The sequence below is a fragment of the Artemia sp. Qi Xiang Cuo genome, chromosome 19 (genome assembly GCF_049724085.1).
Source record: "Artemia sp. Qi Xiang Cuo chromosome 19, ASM4972408v1, whole genome shotgun sequence".
NCBI classification, from domain to species: domain Eukaryota; kingdom Metazoa; phylum Arthropoda; class Branchiopoda; order Anostraca; family Artemiidae; genus Artemia; species Artemia sp. Qi Xiang Cuo.
Window position 1 is genome coordinate 22,503,805 of NC_142812.1, and position 16,693 is coordinate 22,520,497.

Below are 16,693 nucleotides of genomic sequence, written 5' to 3' on the forward strand. Positions count from 1 at the left end.
CAAACGAGCACAAGTCAAAAACAGCAACAAGTCCAAAAGGCAGACTCAGGTTGAAATTCAAGGGAGAAGGACCACTCCACTCCTAGGTAGGTGCTTCTAAATAGCAAGATTTAGCTAAACTAGAATTTTACCAAAATGGCATCCAGTGGTAGAATATGCTCACTTAATTTCGGGTAAGGTTTACATTAGCAGTCTCTTCAGGTAGGTTAGCTAAAAATAAGGTAAAATTCTACTTTAGTTACTTTTGACTATCTTGGAAAGGGGTTGAGTTAGGAAAATGAAACTTTCAGGTATGGGTCTACATGCTAAGGTAGCCTATGTCCCAGGAAGGTACTTTGAAGTACCTATCTCCACTCCTCCTCCCTGTATATAGCATAGAGAAAACAACAAGTAGTCATACAGATGGCTTTTTATAGCATAGACCTACATGATTTCATTTATAGAGTAGGCTAGCCTAAATAAAGTCATACAGATGACTTTTTACTATATCATTCTACTATAAAGCATCATGAATAAAGTCATACAGATGACTTTTTATACCTCCTGCTAGTGCATAGAGAAAACAACAAAAAGTCATACAGATGACTTTTCATAGCATAGGCCTACATGATTTCATTTATAGAGTAGCCTAAATTAAGTCATACAGATGACTTTTTAATACATCATTCTGCTATAAAGCATTATGAATAAAGTCATGCAGATGACTTTTTATACCTCCTGCTAGTACATAGAGAAAACAACAAAAAGTCATACAGATGGCTTTTTATAGCATAGGCCTTGTACTATATAATAGTACAAGGTATAAAATGTTATCTGCATTACTTTATTCATGTTTGCTCTATAATAGTGTAAGATATAAAAAGTCATCTGTATGACTTTATTCATGTTTTCTCAATAATAGTGAGATATATAAAAAGTCATTTGTATGGCTTTATTTTTGCTGGCTCTATAATAGCATGAGGTATAAAAAGTCATTTGTATGAGTTTATTTATGTTTGCTCTATAAAAGAATGAGGCATAAAGTCATCTGTATGACTTTTTATCATTCTACATAATAGGAGAAAGCAAGATATTGTCTTCTGTTTGACTTTATACTGCATTCTATATAAGAGCAAATGACAATTTTCTATTGCTCAGATATAAAGAAAATTTTTCCTATATTGTCATATGTAGGTAACCCATGAGAACCCCTTTGGAAACATGTTTATCAATAGCATGTTTGAATTTTGAAGCTGTCTTTTATCATGTACCTACCAGGTTCTACACACATACCGGTAAATTTTTACCAAATCATATTATTGACTTACAAATAAAGTGAACATACCACTCAATGCCTTTTCTTATGATCTTTCCAAATATAATAATGATTTCTGTTGAAAATGGATTTTACCCCCACCCCTATAGGCTATATACCAATTCAGGGTATATATTTGCACATTAGGGGGGTGGGGGTAAATTTTATTTTTTATGTAAATGAGAGGTAAGATTAAACTTTCCCCCACCCCCCTAATTTGCAAATATATACCCTGAATTGGTATATATGGGGGTGGGGGCTAAATTCATTCCCAACAAAAATGATTATTATATTTGTAAAGAGCATAAAAAAAGGCATGGAGTGGTATATTCACTTTATTTGTAAGTCAATGAAATGATTTCGTAAAAATTTACCCACATACCTTCATTTCTGCATGCATGTTAAACTTTGATTCAGGATGCAATTCTAACTAAAGAGGTATGCTCATTTCTTAGCTACCTGAATAGTCTATTAATATTAACCTTACTCTTAATTTCTTGGTCAATAATAGGCTATGAACTGCTCAATATTTACAAAAAACATCTCAAGGTGGAAAGTTTCCTAAGCATGGGATATTATGGTTAGGCTGATCAAAAATGGATATTGGTTTACTATTCCCACTCCTTATTAGGAAACACTATGAAATAGGTGCACTAAGATACTTTACAGTGATATCTGGCAGCTCTGGATAGCCCATACCCCTTGACTATCCAGGTATGGAACCCTCTTGCCCCCCCCCCCCCCAATAAAAAGGTAAATTTGCTGGTGGCACTATAATTTAGCTAATATGAAAATTTCATGGTAACTATGCTCTTTCATAATTCATATAAAATACCTTTGGGGCCCCTTTAATGGCTCAATATACAATTTGTAACAGAAGCCATTATTGAATTATGTAAGAGCATAAAAAAAGTAACAAATGATGTTTTCATTTTCATCCTAGCTAAATTATAGTGCCACCTGCAAATTTACTGATAAAAATTCTAGAGCTACTCCCCTGGCTGCAAATGAATGCATTGAAGAAGAAGAAAAATCTCCTGAAGAGCTGGCAAATATTGGAATGTGTAACATCCATGCTATGCACAACTCATTCATGAAAGGGCTCCAGGAATTTGGAGAGGAGTCAATCAACTTTGTTGATTGACATTCTATTTGCTTAGAAGTTAGAATTAGAGCCATTTCCATTTTATACTTACCGTGGCCAGCAAGATGAATGGATTTTCAAGAATGCCGGAAAAAGATGGTTGACCAATGCAATAGTTTCATTCAGCATGTCTTGACAAGGTGACTGACTTTGGGTACTGCTGTTTTGTGAGCAATTGATCAGGGTTCTAAACCCTATGTTTTCTAAAAGCCAGAATATTATTTGTACCTTACTGAAGAAAATTCTTTTAAATGTTTTCACTTTTATAACTTTAAGAAATAAAAAGTTAATTAAGATTTTAAGGAATATTATATAGCAAGCATATTATTTACTTGCTTAAAAAAAATCCTTAGCATAGTTTGGTTTTTGATTTGTCAGCATATTTTTACTCTTTCCCTTGCCCCAAAGCAAAAAAGATAATTAAACCCTTGTCTACATAAGTGTTTAAAAATTTGTTTCTTGACCCATCCCCCTTCTTTTACTGAAGCTTGACTCCATCACCAGGACAAACTCTAGTTAAAATGACTGATCAAAATCAAATGTTGAAAGTATTTGGAGACATGAGAACTAGGCCTGAAGAGATTGCATCTAGCTTCATGTGCACTTACTGGGTTTGTGGTGACCTTAAGGCCATTTTTTATACCAAAAGTAACTCTTTCAGCTTTTATGTGAGACATAATGTATAATAAACTAAGATGATTTTGCTGATGTTTTATTAAGCTAAGATGATTTTGCATGTCAATTTTGACTACCTCTAAAAAACAAAAATGGTGCTCAGCAATTACATTTGATATTGGCAATGAAAGAAGTATTGTATCAATTTTGAAACATTTGGAAACATTGCTCCTCCAGTGGCAGATTTTAGTGTAAGGATATGGCACCAATACACCACTATGTTAAAGCTGTCAAAATTTTCAAGATTCAAACCTTCAGATAAAGTTATACTTGATATGAACTGCCATTTGTGGTCCATCTTTGCCTTATTCCCTATGCCAGAGGTATATCTTCTTCACTAAAAGAAATACTGACAACTAGGAACATATGAGGGACCTTTCATAACAAAAGAGTCTCAATACAATGTATGATTGTCCCACAACTTGAGAATACGCCTTGTAGAGTTTTCAAATGAAGGCCAACAGGAGGGAGCTAAAGCAAGGAATATGGATTGTTCCACCTGAGTGAAGACTCAGATATATTTATTTCTATATGTATCATTTTGCACTCTGTTAAAAGTGATTGCAAAAATTTTTCTGCATAAATCTTCCAGACTCTTAAATTTTTTTTTACAATTATGACTGGCAACCAGGGCATACTAATTACAGCTAAATTGCACAACTGTAGCCCAGGGTCTTTTTTTTCAACAAACCTCTTGACTAAGTGATTTATTCCCATTGATGGTGCAATTTCCAATCTATTTGTATATGGGAACGCCTGTTTTCTTAACCTAGTCTGTCCCTTCAACTAATTGACTGAAAATAACCAATACTGATCCATGATGAAACTCTAACAGAGCAAGTAAATCTAACAGTAAATCCATTATGACATTACAAACTGACACAGACACAGTTGTTTGGCTGCAGTTGTTGGCAGCATGGATAAATATGTTCAAACGGACAGCGTCACGACATCCCCCTCATCACATGCAGATTTTACAAAAATTTTGACTTTAAAAGAAAAGCTAACGGATGTGTTAATGCTAATTAGAGATTTTTTGTCAATTTATGAAAATGATTCAAGAAGTCAACTTACAAATTATTCCATCACAAACAAGGTAAATAACACCTTAGATTTTCATCATCAAAACAGTGCATTGTCCCCAAGCTCAATGAATATTAATGAAGGAAGCGGAGGATTAAGTTCATCAACTTTAGCATTGTCCCCAAGTTCAATGAATAATAATGAAGGAAGCAGAGGATTAAGTTTATCCGCTTTAGCCACTACGAGTGACATTAACCCGAGTTTAGAAACTGTACCTAACCCCAGTGTCCCCTCTGTTCAACCTAATTATAATCCTGACCTTGAGAACTCAATCAGAGATGCCCGAATTTGCTTTGAAAGTACTGAAGTGATTCTGACTAATAATAAGGACTTCTCTGCAAATAATTGCAAATGTGCTAATATAATTTTAGCAGGTATTTGCAAATTAGGTGACAAATTTCATTTTGGAAATGATCGTGGTCCAAGCAAGCTGCAGGAAAAAAGCATTCCTGATAATAGTGTTATAAGAAATTGCAAGTTTTTTAAGCAAGGAAATTGTAAATTAGGTCCAAAGGTCCCCTATAATCATGGATATATTACCCGTAACTTTAACTTCAAAAAACAAAATGAAGCTAATCCAAGAGTTTGTTCTCAATTTTTATATAACAGGTGCGACCAAAAGAAGTGCTCGTTAGTGCACTTATGTCGTTTTTACCTCACTGGCAAGTGTACTAAAACAAAGTGTAATTTTCACCACGTTCCTTTATGTAAGTTAGCATCAAGTGGGCGTTGTTTTGGATGTTATAGCCTGCATATTTATGTCCCCCCTTCCTTTTTATGAAATAAATCGAGCTGCAAACAAAAAACAAGTGCACAAACTTGGGCAGTCCCAGCTGTTACCATTCAAGGTAACAAGGTAACCCAACGTTTTTTAGGGCGACGCCGAAAGTATTCACGACCCCCCCCCCTCCCCTAGTTCGTGTTCCATTCGACTTTCAGTCTTATCCCCCTGCATACCCAATACAGCGCAGTATACCTCAGGAATCCATCCCTCAAAATAATCCTCCGCCCCATGTACTTACGCCTGCCCAGTCAGTCCAACCCCCACCATCACTTTACTCAATTCGGACCATCCCCAACCCCAACCCCCCTCACTCATTTTCCTCCCAAAAATCCACTTCCTTTTGACTCCGTTCTTCTCCGTGCGTCCAAGAAGTTACCGACCAGTTCTGGACTCCACCCATTATTTGCCGAAACAAACCCAACCCCTCCCCTCTCAGACACCCCCCACCGTACTTACCTCCCTCAGCATCATCTTGCCCCCCCCCCCCAACCCCCATATAAAGAATTACGTGACATCGAATTACGTGACTCTAGTGTAAACCAGTGTTTTAGTTCTAACTTATGTCCCCACAAATCCCTACTTAATTATATCCCCATAATTTGTCTGCTGTCATCCTTTTCTCTCAAGCCTGGTCCATCCCTGCCTTTTAATCCTGCTTCTCAAATGAGTCCAAGCCTTCATCCCAAAAAAGTTGCTTCTCCTCTCCCAGATCCACGGTCCTTCTACCCCCCACTGCCTCCTAAAAGTAACAAACAAAAAACTGCCCTCTTTAGTAACCGTTTTACTTCCCAAAGTTGTTTGTTACGAACGCCGAAAGCCGAAATTTTGACAAATTGATCGAGTTACAGGGCCTTTGTCAAATACACAAAATTGATGTAATTTTTATAACTGAGGTCCAAGCACAGAACCCCGATTTATTGAAAATGAATAACTACTCCCAATTCATAAAATTTCGTCCCCATGATCACCCCCTAGGTAAAAAGGGAGGTGAAATACTATTATTTGTAAATAATTATCTCTTTCCTGAATTAATTCATACTCCCAACCTTTCAGATTACGATGATATCGTTTGGGTAAGTGTAAGACCCAAAGTTTTACCACGCCCCTTTAATTTGATTGTGTTTTGCTGCTTCTATTATTCCCCAAATCAAAACGCTGCACAAAGACAGCGATTCTACCAACAACTGCATAGTAGTGCCGACTTTGTCCTATGCAAATTCCCGAACGCCGGTATTTTCTTAGTAGGTGATGCTAATGATCTAAAGTTAAATCCCCTTTGTAGTTCCCTAAACTTAAAACAAATAGTAAAAATACCAACAACAAAAGGAAATTCAACCCTTGATTTGATGTGCACCAATATGCAGGCTTTCTATACCCCTCCTGTCCCCTTGCCCCCGTTAGGAGGAAGTTACCATTTTTGTTTATTAACGAAGCCTCTCAATAGCTTTAATCATACTTTTTCTGTTACTGAATTCTCTTATCGCCCAATTTCCAATGATGGCCTTTACACATTTGGATCTTGGATTACCAATGAAAACTGGCTGGCTCTCAAAGGAAAAAATGACATTAATTTTAAAGTCTCCGAATTCCAAAATCTGATTAACACAAAATACATAAAGTCCTTCCCTGTGAAAAAAGTAAAAACATGTTCTAATGACAAACCATACATTAATAGCCAATTGAAAAAACTAATTAGAATTAAAATGAATCTACTAAAGAGTGGTAAAACATCCAAAGCGAACTCACTGCATAAACATATAAAAAATACGTAAATCTGCTTCCTCATATTACAAATGCAAAGTCCAGGATTTATTTTCTACAAAGCCAAAACAATGGTATAATAGAATAAAGAAAATTTGTGGGAAAACACATAATAATATAGACTTCCATTTCCAAGAAGACCCTTCGGTTACAGCCAATGATCTGAACAGGTTTCTTTCTTCCATAGTTCAGAATCTCCCTCCCCTTTCTTTTGACACTCCTTATGATTTGTGCTCTCTCAATTTTCCCGCTATTTCGCCCTCGGATGTGGAGGCAAAAATTAAGAACATTAAAAAGTGTAGTACATGTCCATTAAACATTCCGATTGTACTAATTAAAGCCTTTGCCAACAATCTTTTAGAGCCTTTGTCCTTACTTTTTAATGAAATTACCTTTACTGGTAAATTTACAAATTGTTGGAAATTAGGTTTTATTACTCCCATAAAAAAGAAAGGTAATAATCAAGATTTTAATGGAGTCCGTCCCATTACTCTTACTCCAGTTTTTTCGAAGTTATATGAAAGCTTTTTAGCTGAGTGGTTGACAGTAAAAATAATCCCAAATGTTGACCAAAGACAATTCGGAAACCTACGCTCTACATCTACGACCCATTATCTTGTTCACCTTATGGACACAATATGCAACACACTCAAAAAACCCAATACCTGGCTCAATGTTATTGCTGTTGACTTGCAAAAAGCTTTTGATTTAATCAACCACAATATACTATTAGAAAAGCTATCTAATGACTTTCAAGCTGACCCTTATTTAATTAGAATAATTGCGTCTTTTCTCTCTAACAGAACGCAAGTCGTGAAATACCTTAATGTATATTCTGATCTCCTCCCAATTTATAATGGTGTGCCCCAAGGAACCCTCTTAGGTCCAATTTTATTTCTTACAATGATAAACAACCTTTGGGTTTATTTCCTGGATAGATGGAAATTCGTTGATGATCTAACTGTCTTAGGGACATGTTCCAAATATTCCAAAAGCAACCCAATGTACATCTTAGAATCAATATCAGCCGAAGCTCTTACTGATGATATGAAAGTCAACCCTTTAAAGTCAACTGTTCTTACTATTAATTTCCTTAAAACTCATCCTTCTTTCTCCTGTCTAATCCCCCTGAAATGTCTGTTAACACTATGAAATTACAGGGCGTTACCATCTCTAGCAACTTAAAATGGGATTGTCATATTAATAACATCTTAAAACGTGCAAATGCCGCATTTTCCCTCCTTAAACTCCTTAACAAATTTAAATGCCCTAAATCGCACTGTTTAAGGATTTTCCTGTCATTTGTACACCCAACCCTTGAGTACGCCTGTCCTGTTTGGCATCCTGGCATTTCCATTGAATTGTCGGACAGGATAGAAGCAGTACAAAAAAGGTGCCTAAGAATTATCTTCAATGAGGGTAAAGTACCTTATATTTACCTTCTTAGGAGAGCTAACCTTGTCACCCTTAAGGAAAGGAGAGCAAAAATTACCTTGCGTTTTGCTAACATTGCTCTCCATAACCCTCAAACAACTCCCCTTTTCCCCGGTCAATATTCACCCCTTCGACCCCGCCTCCCGCTTTCTGTGTAAAAAAAATCCCCCTTCTCGCCCCATTAAGAGTTTGTACTGAAAGATATAGAAGAACTTTTATCCCTTACATAGTTGACATTTTCAACCACTGAATCTCCGCTGCCTCCCCCCCCCGCTCACTCACTCTTTACCTCATAGTTATTAATTTTAATGCCCATTATGCAAATTTGGAGGTTTTATATTTATGTTTGTTAGTCACCAAATAACTTATGTTTTTGTTTTAATTCTACTTTATCCCCTTGTTAATTTTACGAGTTTTTTTTGTTTTTTTTGGGGGGGGGGGGGCATTTTTGCTGACTTGGCATTGGCCTTATATTTTTATCAGTTTATTTTGTACTTTGTTTTTGTTTTTAACGTTTTTACGTATTTGACATTGACCCTTTTATAATTTTCTGTTGTTGTTTGATTGTTTGTTTTTGTTGTTCTTTTTTCGCTGTATTTGACGCTAAAGTGCGAATTCGGCCCTTTTGGGCTTGTGATAGCCATTTTTCAGCAATAAATCTTATCTTATCTTATCTATTGTCTAGTCAATGTCCACTGAGAAAAGGCTAGTTTTTAGGTTGACAAAAAGCTTTTCATGAAATAAAATGCAAGAGATCAGACTAGATTGGCTCAGCAAATCCAGCCATGGCATACTTTTCACAAACTTCAGCAAGTTGTCAGTAGCTGAATAAGGTATATCATGTTCAGCAAGAAATGAGACAAGTTGCTGGAATAGTGGTCTCCTTTTCGTTTTTGGAAAAAGTGATGAACAAGTGGCAGAGTCTGAGAAAATGAAGCAACCCATGTATTTTCATTAACCCCTGAAAATAGAGGTTGCAGATGGGCTGCCCAATGGAACCATGAAACAGCCTAGGCTAGAAGTAGGAATAAGTGGTTTATAACCCGCTTCCTCTGGACTGCACCTCTGCAACTTTGCATTCACATTTGATTTGAATGAATAATATGCAATAAGAAATCAGGTAGAAGCTAAACAATAGATAATTTTCAAAATTTTGGAATACATGTTCTACAGGAATGAGTGCTAGCTTACATTTGAATACAGTATTAAGTTCTAAATGAAATAGCATTTTTATTTCTTTACCATTGTTCTGCATTCTGAATTTCACACATGTTTACAAGAACTTGTTTTACTGTATACTATTCAGTCTATTGAGCTGTAAAAGTGGAAAAGTAATGCCCAAAAGAAGCAAGACATGATAGCCAGGGACTATTTAATTACTCAATTCTAGTAAAGTATTCCCTCTGCTTTGCAGTGTCTGTACACCTTTATCATATTAATGGTTGAAAATCATTTTCATTCAGGCACCTGACTGATATGTAAAATATTTGCTCTTGGAAGCACATTAATTACTAGTTAGAATTCTTGCAAGTTCTGCAGTAGCCTATCCAGCCATATATCATTAGAAACAGAGAGCAAATATTTGTCTCTTTTCCTGTATGGTGACATTACTTAGTATAAATTCAGTGATAAGAGTCATTTCGCGATATAAATATACTGATCAAAGTCATTTTGCAGTTTAATTGCAGTATGATCAGAAAAATGTGCAGCATTTCTTTTGAGATTGCAGTATTATACTGCAAAATGCGGTATAAGCGGCAACACAGCAAAACACATCAAATAATTTAGATTCCTTAACTCATTTTTGGTGTGTTCAACAACACACATAATGGAATGGTAATAATAGGCTCCTCTTACGTCTGGATGTTAGGTTTTGTGTTCAAGCAATAATAGCTGCATTCTTTTTTGCCGTTCTATCAAAATCCAATCCTTGGTTTTACTATTAAGCCTTTTGTTTTTGCTGTTCAGTTTTAACCCATGTTAAAAATCAAATATTTCTTTTTTTTAGAGGAGGGGGAGGGGCTACATAAAAGCTAACAGTTAATATTTTTGAAGGGGATCATATATACTCCGAAGAAAAACAACCTCATTTTCCCTTGACTTGTAAAATACTTTGAATAGTGTGTGTTTTTAGGTCCTTTCCTGACACATTTAAAAAAAAAAAACAAAAAAAAAAATGTAATTTTCTGTAATTTTACATATTCTTCTTCCACTCCAAGCTATTTTTATTCATTTTTTGCAGTAGCTTTTTGGCTTATTGTCCATTTTGTCGAATCCTATATAAAGAAGACAAACTTAGCAATTGTTTGTTTTTTGTTAATTTAATCTCATTGTAGATGCTAAATATTACTCTAAATATTAGACAATAACCAGACTGCCAACTGTTGCAATCCAACCCTCATATTATGAAGTTGTACAACTTTGAACAGGATGTACGTATTTTCAAACTAATATGCTGGTCTTTATAGATTATGGAACGTATATTATAGCAAAATCACATGAAGAAGGTGTTTAGGTGTTTATAAATAAATACTTTTTTTTGACACTTTTAATTGAAATACACATGTAATTGAACTGAAAATCTTTTGAATCAAATTGCAGTTGCTTGAAAAACCTTATGGGTACCAACTACTAAAATGTATTTGCCTGAAATGGCAAGCTTAGCTAGTGAATCACCAATTCAAGTAAAGCCTGAGTTATGCTTCCTGCCTTGCGCTGCTGTTCCAGACAGATCCTCCACTATTTCCAATTTTTTCAGGTTTCCTCTCTAATCTCCTCAAAAGAAATCTCCCCAAAAATCAACGTTCATAACCATGAACATAAGACAAAAAAATATAATAGATTGTTAGTTTTTGTTGTATTGATTTTTGGTTACATGTTGGGAAACTCAATTTTCTTTCAAGGAAAATAAGGAAACACTGAACAAATTTTGGGAACCTATCCAAGCCTATCCTTGCACCCTGAACTCTCAAAACCTCTAAAAATTCACTCATTTTTCTTCATCAAGGATGCTCAAATCATCAGTATAATCTGATTCAAAGAGAGTTTTGGGTACTTGTGTAGAATCCAATAACACACAATAATTGTATTGCAGATCAGATAGGTTTTGGGGTTTAGGGGGGGGGGAATAAAAGGTACCTAGGTTTGGTTAGGTCGTGTATTTACTATATGCTCTTTCTTACCCCCCCCCCCCCCATAATGTGCAAATATATAGCCCAAATTTGTTCATAAACTATTCTATTTTCATCCTATTTTGTTTTATTTCATTAGCATTAACGAAACTTCACTTCTTGCAGGTTTATCTGATTGTAAACAAGTACCAAGTTTTGATTCCCCAACTTGTATTAAATTTGTTCAGAACAACAAGTGTCTTCAAAAACTAATAATTGCTTGATATAAGCAAATGGCCTTTTTTTATCTCTTAGTTTTTTGTGTCTTAGTTTCTCTTAGTTTAGTATCCTCAGTTGACCCTCTCCTTTTCAGATGAAGAGCCTTCTTTACCTGTTCAGCTTGGAATTGGGGGTTTGGACAAGCAATTTGATGAAATTTTCAGACGTGTGTTTCAGTCAAAAGAGATTATGAAAAATACACCCAGCCAGAAGCGCATTTTAGAACAGATGGGTAAGTTCGTTTTGTGATGCATTCCAGATGTACTCAATGTATTTAGATGTATCATTTAGGTGTTTTTTATGTTTACTCTCTATTTTATAATTAAATACATTATTTCCAGAACTAGAGCGTTATTGGTAGTAACTTAACAGAATTACAAGTAACAAATGTAGTGGAAATAACCTTAAATAATAAAAATCCAAATATTTTGACTTCATGTCTTGGAGCCTTTATCAACAGGAGAAAAAGTTAAATTAAAGGAAACACAACATATAAAGACAGAGACAAAAAAAAGTCACATATTAATTGATGTGAACTTTATTTGAGTTTTATTTATTGTTTTTTCCACTGTTTTATTTAACTCACACCCGTTTATCCTCTCTTAAATTCTGTAAATCAGTGCTAGTCCTGTATCAGAAAAGTTCTTGAGTAACTTTCAATTACATTATATAATTGAAGACCTGAAGTGCTTTGCAATTATTTGTTCTATTGGGCATGCAGCATGAGTACTCCCTGTTCTATGCAGAGTATGGACTATAAACTTGGATCAATATTTGGCACAAAAGCCTTGTACAAACTGCAAATAGGACAACATTTTTAGCATATTTGTACATTTGAAAGAAACTTTTAACAATTATTTACAGATTTTTTTTAGATATTTTGAAACTCTGCCAGATATTGTCGTTAATTAAATTTGAAAATCTTCCTCCCATTGGCTCTCTCAAACAGGGGCTTGTTCAATATTATTGGGCGGCCAAAAATGTTTTAACAGTTGAAGTAAGTATATATTCTTTGTTTTGGTTTTATTATCAGATTCTAGTAGTGCAAATAATTTCGGAAATTGGTATAATATTACCAGTAATCTAGCTAAGACTGTACCCAATTCATCTTTCAGGCATATAGGAGTGTTTTCATACATTTTGTGCTCTTAAAAGTCAAAGCTTTCTCAGGGTAATGAGCAAAAAGTTATAAGTTATGCAGACTTTATGTTTACGTTTGTCTATGCGACTAGATCAAAGAGTATTGGTAACTCACAAGAGTGGTAGCTGGCGCTAGTGTCGACAAATTTAACCTCAAAGCCATCTGGCGTTTGGCAACACTTCGCATTTTTTTCAGTGTAATAATAAGAAAATGAATTTAATTTGTGTAGTTGGTAACATTAATCTAGTAATAAGTGTTTAATCTCTGTTCCTGGCAAAAAAACGATTACAAAGCTTGAAAAAATGCCAAGTGTCGCCAAAAGCTAGATGGACCTGATAATTTTACCTTTGGCTTCCCTGAATTTCTACACAGAAAAACCATGGTCTCCAAAATGGGGGAATTGGGCTCTTGGATAATTTACGGTAATGAAAACTAATGATTAGTATTTCGTATTGACGTTCGCGTGTTTGCGAATGTTAAGTATCCGGAATATTTCTTTGAACCCAATCTTTATTTGGGGAATTCTGGGGATTGCGGAAACGCTGAGTGATTTTGCCCTTTTTATAGGCGCTAAGCAAGTGAAAGGCATTCTTCTTTTTGGGCCCCCTGGCACGGGCAAAACTTTGATGGCTCGGAAGATTTCGGAAAGGCTGAGTGATCGTCCTGCTAAAATTGTAAATGGACCCCAGATTTTCAACAAATATATTGGTGAATCTGAAGCCAATATTCGAAAACTTTTCACAGATGCAATAAGGGAAGGAAAGAGAACAGTAAGTAACTTTTCAGATGTAAGTTCTTTTTAACATTCCCCTTCTAAGGAAAGATTGGAGCCACGTCTACTGACTCGGATATCCACTGGCTGATACAATAAAAAGATCAGAGAGGGGATATCCATTTAATCTGAAAGCCCTCTCACTAGGTAGGCTATTTTTGAAGGTATATATGCAACTTCATATACAAAATTCTACAACGTAACTTTGTTATATAAAACTTCATGAATATGTAGGAATTTTACTCAACCATTAAGTTTATTGTTTATGGGTTACGACTCAGTTCTTACACGCCCCAATGTTTTTGAGTTTACGAATGCGTAGATGATTTGAAAATGCGTAGGTTTTACTAGTTTAGTATTCTCATGCAATGAATATTAAGAAATCTTCAAGGATTGAATTTTAGGCCAGTTATGCTGCTTAAAATTTCTCATGTCTAGCTTGATTAGTTTTGCTTGCTATTAAGGTGAATATAAAGTGAATACAAGACTTAAAAGAGTTGGATTTTTTGGCGACTCAACATCACCAATATTTTAGGGAAGAAAAAAAAATTAAAAACTGTTATTGCCCATTACAGTGTAGTGTCTGGTGACTCATTAAAAAAGTAGACGATTTCAAAGAAAATTTGATATTTGATATGTTTAATCTACAATGCAGTAAGATTAAAGTACAAAGGAGCTTAAAAATGAAGTCTATATCAATATCACAGAACACAACAAAACAAGGGAATAAAAATTAAATTCGCGAAGAAAGGAAGAAAACGAGGATAATTAACAGCAAGTGAAAAAAATTGAAAAATTATGCAAATATTTCGGTCAAGACCTCCGCTTGACCGTCTTCAGTGCAGAATAAAACTCATAAAAATATAAAAAACCAAACCTTAGATTATTATTTCCATATTATTTCCACTTAGATATTGTCTTCAGTTAGATTATTGTCAGAGATTCTATTTGATTGCACCCCCCCTGAGGATTGTGGCTGTATACTTGTTTACATGTGTCTTATTATAAGCTAGACTGGGACGTATGCATGATTGGATTACGATTCCACTTTCTTACCTTAGGAAAAAATGGAATTTTTTTTGTGTTTTTTCTGTCCAAGGGACTGCCCACTATTAGAAATCATGTGCACCAGATTGTGCGCGCCAAACGTCCGTGTGCCAAGCGTGACGGAAACTATGTACAAACATGTAGAGAATTGTGTCAGACTTGGCAGAAGTGTGTGACACAGGTGAGGTTCAGATATGTAAACCAGGTGGCAGAAAGTAAGCCCCCCTCGTTTCTTTCATTGCAAAAGTGTAATGTTTTTTTAGTTGTGGACAAATTTTCGTTGTTTAACTCGCTTTTGCTCTAGGTTCTATCTTTTTTTTTTTTTTTTTTTTTTTTTTTTTTTTTTTTTTTTTTTTTTTACTTCATAAAATTGCCTTGTTTATGCGTGTCATTGCAAAATCACTTATTGTTTGTGTATATCTTGTCTGTTGAGGTGAAATTTCATCATTTGGAAGATTCATTCTCTCAACCACTTGCATGCTAAACGAGCGCTCTACCATCTGGGCTAATGTTTGATGTTTCATTGTCCTAAATTAACGTTAATAACGCGTCAAAATAAAGGAGAAAACGAAGTATAACCAAGAAAACCATGGCTATTTAAAGCCTGTGAAAAAAGATACAAATATTTTGGCTGAGACCTTCGCTCAGGTGTTTTCAATGTAATAAGAAAAATAAGGTCCAAGGGACCTTATTTAGAAGTCTGTAGATAAAGGTCCAAGGGACAATATGAACAGACAAGACTTAAAACCAAAAGAGTTAAAGCTTTTTCAAAAGTAACGGTGTAAAGACTTTAATAAGGTCTATCTTTTTGTATTGCCCCTTGGAATTTCATCTGTATTTTATTTTTGCACTCAGGACGGCTGAGCGGAGGTCTTGGCTAAGATATTCGCGCTTATCTTCTTTTTACACTCGCTGCGAATAACTTCCTTTTTTGTTATCCTTCATTTTGCTTTGAGATGCTTAACCAGTTTGGTCTCAGAAATTATTTATAACATGTCAAGTCGTTCCTCCACGGGACACTGTGAGATCATTATGTTGCAGCAACTGCAGCAACCATTATTGGGGACTTTAAGCCTCCGGTTATGGTTTTCAGCCATGACACATAGATGGAAAATCTTGAAATATTTAGTCTTTGGCATGCTATTGTTTTGTGGCACAAAAAGACAGAAACAAGTATTTTACTATGTCTATGTCTAAGGTTTATATTTTATTTAGCATCAAAAGGATTTTACAACATTTCACAGAATCAAAAAACTATTCAAATGTTTCAGAATCTGTGTGTTTATAGTTTACCACACCCAGGGTACCTGCAGCCGACCAGCTGCACCTAGTTTCTTGATTTTGTGAAATGTTGTAAAATTCTTAGGCGCGTAACTTTTAATGAGTAAGACTAAACTTGATGAAACGTATATATTTGAAATCAGCATAAAAATCTAATCCTTTTGATGCATCTATTGGTATCAAAACTCCGTTTTTTAGAGTTTCGGTTACTATTGAGCCAGGTCCCTCCTTGATTGTTTTTCAAAAGATTTAAACTCAAGTTTTTCTTGTGTGAAGCAATAAACCTTTCCGTTAAAACTTCTTTCAAATTTCTTCTTGATGCAATCGGGAAACGTCATACTTTAGCGTAAAGAGTGGAAGATACAGGGGGTGTAGCGAGCCTTAAATACAGAATAGTTTCTGATTTGGGTTTTATTGTTTCTTTTGCTTTCATTTGAAAAGTTTTTTTTTATGCCTTTTCATTTTTAATATCGTATGCTATGCAGTATAAACGGTACGCAGCTCCCACCCAAACTGCCTTTGGCGTTTCCAATAAAATTGTATTTTTATTTACAATACTTTGAAACCGGAAGTAATTATTTTGTTGTGCATAAATATGTTAGTTTTAATTGTAATGCTTTAGTATATCTGCTGATGATGATCGCTGTATGTATGGTTGAAATATCCACACTTTTGTATCTCTTTCCCTGTCTGATAAATGGACTTACCCTATTTGAACATTTATTTGTTGGTCTCTTGTCATCTAAAAAGGGCACTAAAACTTCAAATTTTCATTTGAGTGAGCCCTCCTCCCATACTCTACGACCATTAATTCGGTTTGATCACCTCTGGGTGATCAACGAACAAGAAAAGAGACAAAATAGTATCTGTTATCAAACTTATGCCAAA

General features: G+C 35.1%; 1 pseudogene across 1 annotated transcript in view; it reads left to right on the plus strand.

Moving 5' to 3' along the window:
- Positions 1 to 16,693, plus strand: part of LOC148940615 (vesicle-fusing ATPase 1-like) — a 38,651-nt pseudogene continuing 21,958 nt past the window's right edge. Inside the window, exons 1-3 of the transcript XR_016143349.1 lie at positions 1 to 86; positions 11,659 to 11,796; positions 13,273 to 13,475. The product of XR_016143349.1 is annotated as a vesicle-fusing ATPase 1-like (transcript). The remainder of the gene's footprint in view (positions 87 to 11,658; positions 11,797 to 13,272; positions 13,476 to 16,693) is intronic.